An 11,879-nucleotide genomic window follows, 5' to 3' on the forward strand; every position below is an offset into this window, starting at 1 on the left:
GAGGAGGAGGAAGAAAGAAGAGGGAGGAGGAGGAGGAGGAAAGGTGGAGGAGGAAGGAGAAGGCAAAGGGACTTGAACCTGTGCTTTCTTTCACCTTTAAGTTCCTTGCATGCTGGAGTATATTCCCCATCAAAGATTATCTCCCATCAGCATATATTTTAGAACATGTACACAAATGCCAAAGAAAGCAGCATTTGCATTCATGCAAATTTGACTGTTAAGATTCATCCTTGGAAAGCTATTTCCCTTCCTCTTTATTCACTCTTAGCTCCCATCTATATTGTGATTGGAGAAGGTAACATTTTGGTGGATGGAGAAAATGATTTTTTTTGGGGAGTGGAAGCTATGCAGATGAATGATGATGACGATGATGAAAAGAATCAAAATTGTGTTCCACACAGCGAAAAGGCAGAATCGGAGGACTATTATCTGCTGCTCTGTTCCTTTTAACATGCCAAACTTATTTTAAGTACAATGAACTTCTATTGATGGCAAACAAGCCATTAAGGCTTGGTAGAGTTATTTGGAGATGTGTGTGTGTGTGTGTGTGTGTGTGTGTGTGTGTGTCAGGGGTAGGCTGGTGGGGGTTCCTAGGAGTTCAGGAGAACCTCTAGCTAAGATTCTGTGCGGTTCGGAGAACCCCCAAATCCCACTCCTGGATGGCCCCACCCATCCCGCCCCTCCCCTCCGAGGAGTCCCCACGAGGCCCATTTTGGATGCAGGTAAATGCAGGGTGTGCATGGAGGCTCGGGGAGGGTGAAAAATGGGCCTACTGGAAGTTTGGGAGGCCGGTAATGGGCCCTTTTCCGGCCTCCAGAGGGCCTCCGGAGCCTGGGGAGGCCGTTTTCGTCCTCCCAGAGGCTCAAGGTAACCCTCCGGAGCCTGGGGAGGGCAAAAAGCCCCCACCCCTGGCGTAGGTGTCCGACTAGGCCACGCCTACCATGGCCACACCCACCAGCAACCAGGCAGAGAACCCCTTGCTAAAATTTTTGAAGCCCACCCCACCCCTGGTGTGTGTGTGTGTGTGTGTGTGTGTGTGTGTATGTGTGTGTGTAGGGTTTTTTTCTCAAATAAGAACTTTGGGGTCTTTGCTAAAACATATTGATAACATGCATATTCAGAGGCACCCTGCCTGTCTCTGCTGGAGTTCAGTCTAATGACAGGAAAGAAAGCTTAACCTTTCAGGTAGCTTAACCTTAATGGAAGGGGAGAAATTCCTGAAAAAAAGAAGTTACTGGGAAGAGGATGAATGAGAAAAGCTCCGTAGGTTTAAAATTAGTTGGAAGACAGTTGTTAAGTAAGTTTTGCCCTCATTTTATGACCGTTCTTTCCTCAGTTGTTAAATGAATCACTGCAGTCCTTAAGTTGTTACCGTGGTTGTTAAGTGAATCTGGCTTCCCCCTTGACTTTGCTTGTCAGGAGGTCTGCAAAAGTTGATCACAGGACTCAGGGACCCTGCAACCGTCATAAATATGAGTCAGTTATCCAGCATCCTAATTTTGATCACGTGACCATGGGGTGCTGCAATGGTCGTAAGTATGAAAAACGGTCATAAGTCTTTTTTTCAGTGCCTTTGTAGTTACATATGGTCATTAAAGGAATGGTTGTAAGTTCAGGACTACCTATATAATCAAAGGGAAATGATTTAAATGGGTTTATATCTTCAAGAACTGAAGAATGTCATCCTGGGATACTGAAGAGACTATCTGTACAGATAGTCCTCACCTTATGGCCACTTATGGCCACAATTGAGTCCAAAATCTTTGTTAAGTGAGTCATTGGTTAAGTGAGTTTTGCCCCATTTTACAATCTTTCCTGCCACCATTGTTAAGTGAATCACTGCGGTTGATAAATTAGTAACCCGGCTGTTAAGCGAATCTGGCTTCCCTATTGACTTTGTTTGTCAACAAAAGGGAATCACATGACCTTGGGACACAGCAACTGTCATAAGTATGAACCAATTGCCAAGCATCTGAATTTTGATCACATGATCATGGGGATGCCACAAAGGTTGTAACTTTGAAAAACGGTCATAAGTAACTTTTTTCATTGCCGTTGTAACTTTGAACTGTCACTAAATGATCTGTTGTAAGTCGAGGGCTACCTACAGCGGTGGGATTCAGCTGGTTCAAGCCAGTTTGTGCGAACTGTATGTTAATTTTACATCCGGTTTGACGAACTGGTAGTTCTGACAACCGGCTGGCCCCTCCCCTCCCAGGAGTCCCCACGCAGCCCGTTTTGGATCCCAGGTAAGTGCAGTGGGTGCAGGGAGCCTGGGAAGGTGGAAAAACAGGCCTCCCAGAGGATTGTGGAGGGCAAAAATGTACCTATTTCCAGCCTCCAGAGAGCCTCTGGAGCCTGGGGAGGTGGAAAAAGGGCCCTCCACAGTCCGTTTTTACTCCAGGAGGCTGCAGGAAGGCCTACTAGGCCCAAAATGGGGTGCGGGGGGGCAGCACCCCCCCACAGCCTGTTTTTGCTCCCAAGGGGGTGCAGGAGACTGAGTGCTGCCTCTCACACACCCCTAGCCACGCCCACCATGGCCATGCCCACCCAGTCAGTCACTAGGGCAGAGAACCAGTTGTTAATTTATTTGAATCCCACCACTGGCTACCTGTACTGAAGAGACTATCTCTACAAGCTATTATTGGAGAAGTGGTAAAGAGTTAAGAGGACTGGAGGAGAGAAAATGCCTATCTTCAAAAAAAAAAAAGGGAGAAGGAAGATTCTAGAGACTATCCAGATCTCAACCTAAAGTGAAGACCCCTAAGCAAGTTGTTTAGCCTTGGGGAAAAAAGATGACCGAAGGGGAATATAATAGCATCCTTCAAATAATTGAAAGGATGTTTCACAGAAAGGTTAAACTCTATTCTTGATGGAAGAGATTTAAGTTACAGGAAGGACGGTGAAGGAATTATTCCCAAGAGCGACAACAGTTTAACCATGGAACTCATCGACGGCAGAGATGGTGACTTCCTTCAACAGCCCTCGGTATGAGATGCTCTACTTTGAATTTCTGCAGGGAGCACAGGATTGGGTTTGATGACTTATATGGCTTCTCCAAAGGGACATGGTGGCTCTGTGGCTAAGACGCAGAGCTCGTCAATCGAAAGATCGGCAGTTCAGCAGTTCGAATCCCTAGTACTGCGTTTTTCACCCTCCCCATGCTCCAGAGGCTTTCCTGGAGCCTCCAGGAGGGCAAAAACAGCCTCCCCTGGGCTCCAGAGGTCCTTCAGAGGCCAGAAACAGGCCCGTTTCCAGACTTCCGGTAGGTCCATTTTTCGCCCTTTCAGAGCCTCTGCGTGTACCCTGCACTTAGCTGTCATCCAAAACAGGATGCATGGAGACTCCTGGGAGGTGCGGGGCAGGATGGACTGGGTCAGCCAGTCCTTGGAACAACCAGTTCAGTGAACCAGATTAAAATTAACAACTGGTCCGAACCGGCTGAATCCCACCCCTGTTTATTGCCACTGGTTGCATGTCTCCAAAACAGTATCTCTTTGTCTCATTTTTTTCTCTTGCTTAAGACAAAAAGAAATATATTTATATGTGACCTGGTAGATGATGGAACGAATGGGGTGAGGATGAGCAGGCAGGCAAGCATGCAAAATTTTGACATCTCTAGCTAAACCGATCATGTATCGAGACCTTGCTCTCCTTGAGATCTAAACAGAAAATATTGAGCTGGGCGAAATATTTCATCCTTATCACCAGCTGATACCCTCACTAACCTCAAATACTCTAGGTTATTTTTCCCCTGGATTATACCATATTAGATTGCAGACATGGGCACGAAACACTTGCATGTCCCTTTCATGTAAAGGAAGTATGGAGAAGAAGAATGTCATGGTCAGGAACTTTGGGTGAAGTTGATTTTTGCGCCCCTCGACCTGAAGTGGCACAGCCCAGGAAAGGTGTTAACATTAGCCTCTGTTGCTAATTGGGTTGAACAACTGAACAGGCTGAATCTGTTGCAAGCTCTGCAACCAATATAAAAGGAGCAAGCAAGCTGTGGCAATTAGATCTCTAGGCATCGACCTTTTAATCCCCAAAGGCAGATTTTTTTTTTAAAGAAAAGCCTCCCAAATGGCTATTTGCTTTGGAAAACAGACATCGTATCTAAAGCAATAGCAATAACATTTAGACTTATATACTGCTTCACAGTGCTTTACAGCCCTCTCTAAGTGATTTACAGAGTCAGCCTATTGCCCCCAACCATCTGGATCCTCATTTTACCCACCTCGGAAGGATGGAAGGCCGAGTCAACCTCGAGCCTGGTGAGATTCGAACTGCCAAATTGCAGGCAGCTGGCAGTCAGCAGAAGTAGCCTGTGTCTAGCTTCCTGCTGCGTGGGGATCTCGACAGCCTGCAGTACTGCACTCTAACCACTGTGCCACCACGGCTCTTGAATGGCATGCTTTGTTTAGAATACAGGCAGTCCTTGATTTACAACCAGAGGTGAGTTTCAGCAGGTTCTGACCAGTTCTGGAGAACTGGTAGCGGAAATTTTGAGTAGTCCGGAGAACCGGTAAATACCACCTCTGAATGGCCCCGTCCCCATCTATTCTCTGCCTTCCGAGTCCCAACTGATCGGGAGGAAATGGGGATTTTGCGGTAACCTTCCCCTGGAGTGGGGAGGGAATCGAGATTTTACAATATCCTTCCCCTGCCACGCCCACCAAGCCACGCCCACCAAGCCATGCCACATCCACCAAGCCACACCCACAGAACCTATAGTAAAAAATTTTTTGAAACCCACCACTGCTTACAACACTTTTGTTTAGTGAGTGTTCGGAGTTACAACGACACCGAAAAAGTGACTTATGACCATTTTTCACACTTACAACCATTGCAGCATCCCCACGTTCATGCGGTCAAAATTCAGACCTTTGGCAACTATTTATGACGGTCACAGCATCTTGGGGTCACGTGATTCCCTTTTGCGACCTTCTAAGTCAACGGGGAAGCCAGATTCACTTAACAAACATGGCTTCACGGCTGCAGTGATTCACTTAACAACGGGGGCAGGAAAGGTTGTAAAATGGGGCAATAGAAATTTGGGCTCAGTTGTGGTCGTAAATTGAGGACTACCTGTAAATCTTGCCTGCTGGATTTTCACCACATAATTACAGGTAAGTCCTTGACTTATGACTATTCATTCATTGACCATTCAAAGTTACAACGGCACTCAAAAAAGTGACTTACAACTGTTCCTCGCATTTACATTCCCATGATCATGTGATCACAATTTGGGTACCTGGCAGCCAGCATGTATTTACGATGGTGGCATCATCACATGATCACCCTTTGCAACCTTCCCAGTTGGCTTCCAACAAGCGAGCCAGATTCCCTCAAGGACCATGTGATCTACTCAACTGCAGCGATTTGTTTAACTTCCTTTGTAACCTGTAATTCAGGGGTGGGTTCTACTTACCTTTACTACCGGTTTGCAACAGGGCGTGTGCTCTTCTGTGCATGCATTCTGATGACATCGGGGTCAGTGGGCGGAGTCTCCTGCCAGTTTTACTACCGGTTCTATAGAACTGGTGCGAACTGGGGGCAACCCACCACTGCTGTAATTCCTTAGTTAAGCATTTACTACCTGGATGCCCTTCCTGATGCCTATGAGGAGTTCACAGCAGATATTTTTTCTTTGCTCCCTAAGAGAGAAATATCTCCTGCTACCTAGGATTGAACTCTCAACCTTGCGAGTGATTGTAAGTCCTCGACTTACAACCCCTCATTTACTGACCATTCAAAGTTACAGCGGCATTTAAAAAAGTGATTTACAACTTTTTCTCGCACTTACGACCGTCACAGAATCCCCATGACCATGTGATCATAATTTGGGTGCCTGGCAGCCAGCATGTATTTGCAATGGTTGCAGTGATCTCCATTTGAGACCTGTTCAGCTGGCTTCCAACAAAAAAGTCAATGGGGGAAAGCCCGATTCGCTTAACAACCACATTTTTCGCTTGACCTCATTGATTCACTTAACAACCAGGGCAAAAAAAAAAAGGTTGTAAAATTGGGGGTCACTCACTTAGCAACCACCTTGCTTAGCAATCAAAGTTCTGGTTGTAACTCAAAGGCTACCTGAATGTAGCTCAATACGACTGTTGGTCCTTTACATCTATTTCTAATCTAGTAGAGTGAAGGATTTTATCCGGAACATAGAACCTTCCTTTCTTCCTTTTGATACTTTGGGTTAAAAAAAGAACAGGTGGAATGCTCTTTTCCCCCCCGAAATATGACCTATGGTTCGTAGCAGGGGTGGGTTCTAAATTTTTTTTACTACCGGTTCTGTGGGTGTGGCTTATTTTGTGGGCATGGCTTGGTGGTGGGAGTAATGTGACTGGGTGGACGTGGCCAACTTTTTTTTTTTTACTTTTAAAAGCATTTTTTCTACAACCTTAAGAGGTTGCAGAAAAAAAATGCTTTTAGAAGCCTCTGATGATCAGGCAACTCAGCTGGGATCACCAGAGGCTTTTAAAGGCATTATTTTTTTTCTACAACCTCTTCAGCCAAAGAGGTTGCAGAAAAAAATGCTTTTAAAAGCCTCTGATGATCCCAGCTGAGCCGCGCGATCATCAGAGGCTTTTTTTAGATGGAAGAGGTTGTAGAAAAAATGCTTTTAAAAGTAAAAAAAAAAAAAGCCTCTGATGAGGTGGGCAGGGTAAGCGAGCAGCGACCGGGCTGGGGATCGGTTCGGGGGCATGGCCAGCCAATGTTATTACTGGTTCTCCGAATGACTACAAATTTTTACTACCGGTTCTTGCAAACCGGTGCGAACCAGAAGCAACCCACCACTGGTTCGTAGTCTTACTTTTTGCTGTTCAGGGCTAGCAAAGCCATGACAAAATTCCCACAGAGCAGGGATTTGCAATTTTTCATAGCTAGCCATTGAAAAGTGAAATATAGATGGAGTTTTAGTAGTAAGAAGCATGACTCTAAACAAATTTAGAACAAACTTTGTTTTAGTTTAGGGTGTTTGGAACTCTTGGAAATTACTGTAAGAATTATAATCTAGATTAGCGCCTCTCAAAGTTTGGCACATTTTAAGATCTGTGGACTTAACTTCCAGAATTCCCCAGCTGGCCATGAAGTCCCTGATGGGATGTAGGTATTTTTTTTTAATTAATCGTTGATGGATTTGGAATCATAACTACCCCCCTCCCAGGGATTTCAGTTTATTAATTATTTTTCTGCTCTGTGTCATAGATAGCTTGGTCTAGTGATTAAAGGCACCAGGATAGAAACTGGGAGACAGTGAGTTCTAGTGCTGCTTTAGGCAGGAAAGCTAGCTAGGTGACTTTTAATCAATTACCAGGAGACTGTGAGTTCTAGGCTCATTTTAGGCATGAAAGCTAGTTGGGTGATCTTGGGCTGGACACACACACTCTCAGCCCAACCTACCTGACAGGGTTGTTGTGAGCAAAATAGGAGGAGGAAGGAGTATTAGGTATGTTCACCACCTAGAAGTGAAGGGAGGGAGGGAGGGAAGAAGGAAGGAAGGAAGGAAGGAAGGAAGGAAGGAAGGAAGGAAGGAAGGAAAAGCAGGAAGGAGGAACAGAGGGAAGGAGGAAAAAAGGAAGGAAGGAGGAAAAAAGGAAGGAAGGAGGGAAGAAAGAAGGAAGGAGGGAGGGAGGGAGGAAAGAAGAAAGGAAGGAAGGAGGAATGGAGGGAGGGAGGGAGGGAGGGAGGGAAGGAAGGAAGGAAGGAAGGAAGGAAGGAAGGAAGGAAGGAAGGAGGAACGGAGGGAAGGAGGAAAGAAGGAAGGAGGGAAGAAAGAAGGAAGGAAGGAGGGAGGGAGGGAAGAAGAAAGGAAGGAAGGAGGAATGCAGGGTTGGAGGGAGGGAGGGAAGGAAGGAAGGAAGGAAGGAAGTCACAATATGACACTAGAGAGACCCACTGTTTGCTTAAATCTCTCCATCAGAAATGACCCACTAAACTTGCCCACAGATAGCCTTGACTTTATCAGGAGAGCTCCTCCTTTGACATTTGTGAAAAACTGTGCTGACTGTGAATACTTGCATGTCTTATGGGGCATCTGTCTCTGCTTGCTGCTGCGTCTAACTTGACAGTGAGAAATGACTGCTCAAGCATTCAGGGAGTCCTTCGTTAGCTCTACACTTCCTCCTAATTAATGAAAACAAGGAAAAGAATCAACATCTTGGTCTACTCTTCAGGCAGAAGACTATCTCAGCAGATAGATGGGGAAATGGATGGATGAAGTCATACACATAGATGAATGACTAGGATAGATAGATAGATAGATAGATGATAGATGATAGATGATAGATAAATAGATGATAGATAGATAGATAGATAAATGATAGATGGATAGAGATAGATAGATAGATAGATAGATAGATAGATAGATAGATAGATAGATAGATAGATATTTAACAGAATAACAGAGTTGGATGGGACCTTGGAGGTCTTCTAGTCCAACTCCCTGCATAAACAGGAAACCCTGTACTGTTTCAGTGGTTGTCCAATCTCTTGTTAAAAACCTCTAGTGTTGGAGCATCCACAACTTCTGGAGGCAAGTTGTTCCACTGATTAATTGTTCTAAATGTCAGGAAATTTCTCCTTTGTTCTAGGTTGTTTCTCTCCTTGATTAGTTTCCACCCATTGCTTCTTGTCCTGCCTTCAGGTGCTTTGGAGAATAGCTTGACTCCATCTTCTTTGTGGCAGCCCCTGAGATATTGGAACACTGCTATCATGTCACACCCTAGTCCTTCTTTTCATTAAACCAGACATAGCCAGTTCCCGCAACTATTCTTCCTATGTTTTAGTCTTCAGTCCCCTAATCATCTTAGTTTCACTCTTTCCAGAGTCTCAACATCTTTCTTATATCATGGCAACCAAAATTAGACACAATATTCCAAGTGTGGCCTTACCAAGGTATTATAAAGTGGTATTAACACTTCACTTCACTTCTATCCTTCTGTTAATGTAGCCTAGGACTGAGTATTTAAGTTAGAAGCCACCATTAGAATTCAAGGCAGCAACTCCATAAGTTAAGTGAATAAGTACTTTTGTGTGTGTGTGTTTCTTGAATTACTTCTCAGTCAGTTTTTGTGAGTGACCTTCAGTTCTAGTGTGATGAAGGAGAAATGAACATGATCCAGCTGGTGAATTTTGGTTTCTAAATAGAATGGTTCCTTGAGGTGATGATCCTTATAGGATGGGCATCCATGGGTTGAGAAATCTCATTTTAAGATTGTCTCAAAGGTGCTTTTTCAAAAAGCAATGGGAGTATTTTTCCCTTGAGGAAGAAGATGTTTCACTTCTCATCCAAGAAGCTTCATTGGTTCTGGCAGGATTGTGGGGGCAATGGAAGGATTAGCTGTGCAGGATTGGGAGGGGGTGGGTGGGTTGGAAGGATTATATTTATTTGTAGTCATCTGGTCATTAGTAGTCTCTCTGAGAGTTCTTGAGGCCACTTGGGGGTTTATCTGTGTCCTCATGCCTCTTTTACCCCTCTTTTAAACCTCTCTGTCCAGAATGTGGAATTTTAAGAAGATTACAGAGTTGTCCTTCCTAGATTAAAGATAACCTTTACTGTCATTTTCTTTCCTTTGCACACATTAAAAATGAAATTCTGTTGCTTGCTCTCAAAAGTATATACATACACTACATATTTGTTTTCTGAGGTTTTCGCGGGTGTTTGTATGTAGGTCTTTGGTTATTCGGGTTTTCTCCCACGTACAATTGGAAGTGTCTTGGTGACGTTTCGACAAAATCTCCTTCGTCATCTTCAGCTTATTTTTATTATTTTTAGCTTATTATTACTATTATTACTATTATTACTATTATTATTATTATTATTATTATTATTATTATTATTATTTGATGCACAGTCAGCCAGGTGTTCAGACTGGATTTGTCCGCCTATTTTATTACAGGTAGTCCTCGACCAATAATCACAATGGAGCCAAAAATTTAAGGTCTAGAGGACCTTAAGAGGAAGGGCCTCCTCTGTGATAGGACCAAGAAGGGCCTTCTTTGTGGTAGGACCAAGAAGAAGAGCCTTGTCTGTGAGGAGACCAAGAAAAAGAGCCTTCTCTGTGGTAGGACCAAGAAGAAGGGACCAAGAAGAAGGGCCTTCTCTATGATGGGACCAGGAAGAAGGGCCTTCTTTATGAGGAGACCAAGAAGAATGACCTTCTCTGTGATAGGACCAAGAAGAAGGGACCAAGAAGAAGGGCCTTCTCTGTGGTAGAACCAAAAAGAAGGTGCTTCTTTGTGGTAGGACCAAGAAGAAGGACCTTCTCCATGGTGGGTCCTTCCCTGTGGAACATCATTTCTGCAGATATAAAATTGGCTCCTACTTTAACACTTTTTCAAAAAGTCCTGAAGACATGGTTTTTCCAATATGCCAGGGGACCCCAGAATGATATGGAGCCCATCAAGATTCTCATTTGATTATTGTCGCCAGGTAGGGTGGAGGTTTATTGGGTTTTAATTTCTGTAAGCCGCCTGGAATCACCCCAAGTGAGTTGGGCAGCCATGTAAATTTTCTTAATAATAAATGAATGAATAAATGATGCACATTTGTTGAGTTAATGGACCATCTATTTTTTCCCATTCAAGAAGACCCTATTTGTTGTGTTCCCAAAATCCTATCTCCACAGGATCAAAAAAAAAAAAAAATCTCACTGGTTGTTGCTGGAGGCTGGATTAGATTGATTAAGAACTGACGCCCTGAAAGGGTTGTTGGAATGACCAATAACAGAAAAGGAGCCATTTATAATTTGAAAGGAATTTAAGACCACAGATGTTTAAGATCAGAAATTTGAGCTGTCAGCATTCTAGAAAATCCCAACTCCGAGTAAAGACGCGGAAGCAAGCATTTTCCAAAGTTCTCTTTGCTAGAATAGGTAAATTGGCACATCTGAAAGATCCGGGTTTTCCTTCAGTAAATCAAAACCCCCAAAACCATCCCCTCACTCCTCGATCACATGCTCCAATCAACGCCTGTCCCATCTCAACTCAGCACTCTGACCACTCCTTCTCCAGATGCCGGATCGCCCTGATCTTGACTGACAGGAAGGATGCTCTTGTGTCTACAAACAACCCCTCTACTAAATCCCTCCTCCTACTTTCCCACACATGAGAAGGTGGTAGCATGGAAACTTCTGGACTAATATGGCTTCCAACGCTGACATGAGCTTTTCCTCTCCACTACCAGCCACGACAGAAACAAGCCGAATCATCACCGATATCCTCTTGATCAAAGTTTTAAAGAAAGTGTAGTAATGAATTACTGTGATATCCAAGCGGATAAAATGAGAGGGCGGTATTGTTATTTATCTGCCATTTCTTTCTTAAAGATTAGATTGCTCTTCTTCAATCTGAAGCCCTCCAGATGTTCTGAACTTCACCTGCCATATCTTCTACCCGACACAAATCGAAATCCAGCCCATTGGGAGAGAGATATGCTGAGGAAGGCTGCTGTAGACTTTTTAATATAGTGAAATAAGAGAGGAGAATTAAAGATTAAGCAGGAAAGCTAGAGCTAAGATACACAGTCAGAAATAATTAGAAACTTGAAGATTGGAATTTTTTTTTTTTTTCAATAACGGCACGAAGGCTGAGTTGCAGAAACAACAGGAAAAAATTCACCGCTTAAGCAGCGAAGTTCAAAAGAAGGAAGGGAGATCAACTCCGTTATTTTAATTTTACTTCTGCAAGAAATGGAGGATGGAATGGGGTGAAGTAGAGAAAGAAGGACCAATGAAATAAATAAAAACACTAAGTGATAGACAAAGTTTTCAGTGGGCCTGTTTTTATTATCTGTGATTTTTATTTATTTTTTCCTCCACTATTAAATCATTCAGCAAAATAAGGAAGGAAGGAAGGAAGGAAGGAAG

Source organism: Pituophis catenifer, unplaced genomic scaffold (assembly GCF_029215685.1).
Source record: "Pituophis catenifer annectens isolate HBS135680 unplaced genomic scaffold, rPitCat1.0.hap2 SCAF_3, whole genome shotgun sequence".
NCBI classification, from domain to species: domain Eukaryota; kingdom Metazoa; phylum Chordata; class Lepidosauria; order Squamata; family Colubridae; genus Pituophis; species Pituophis catenifer.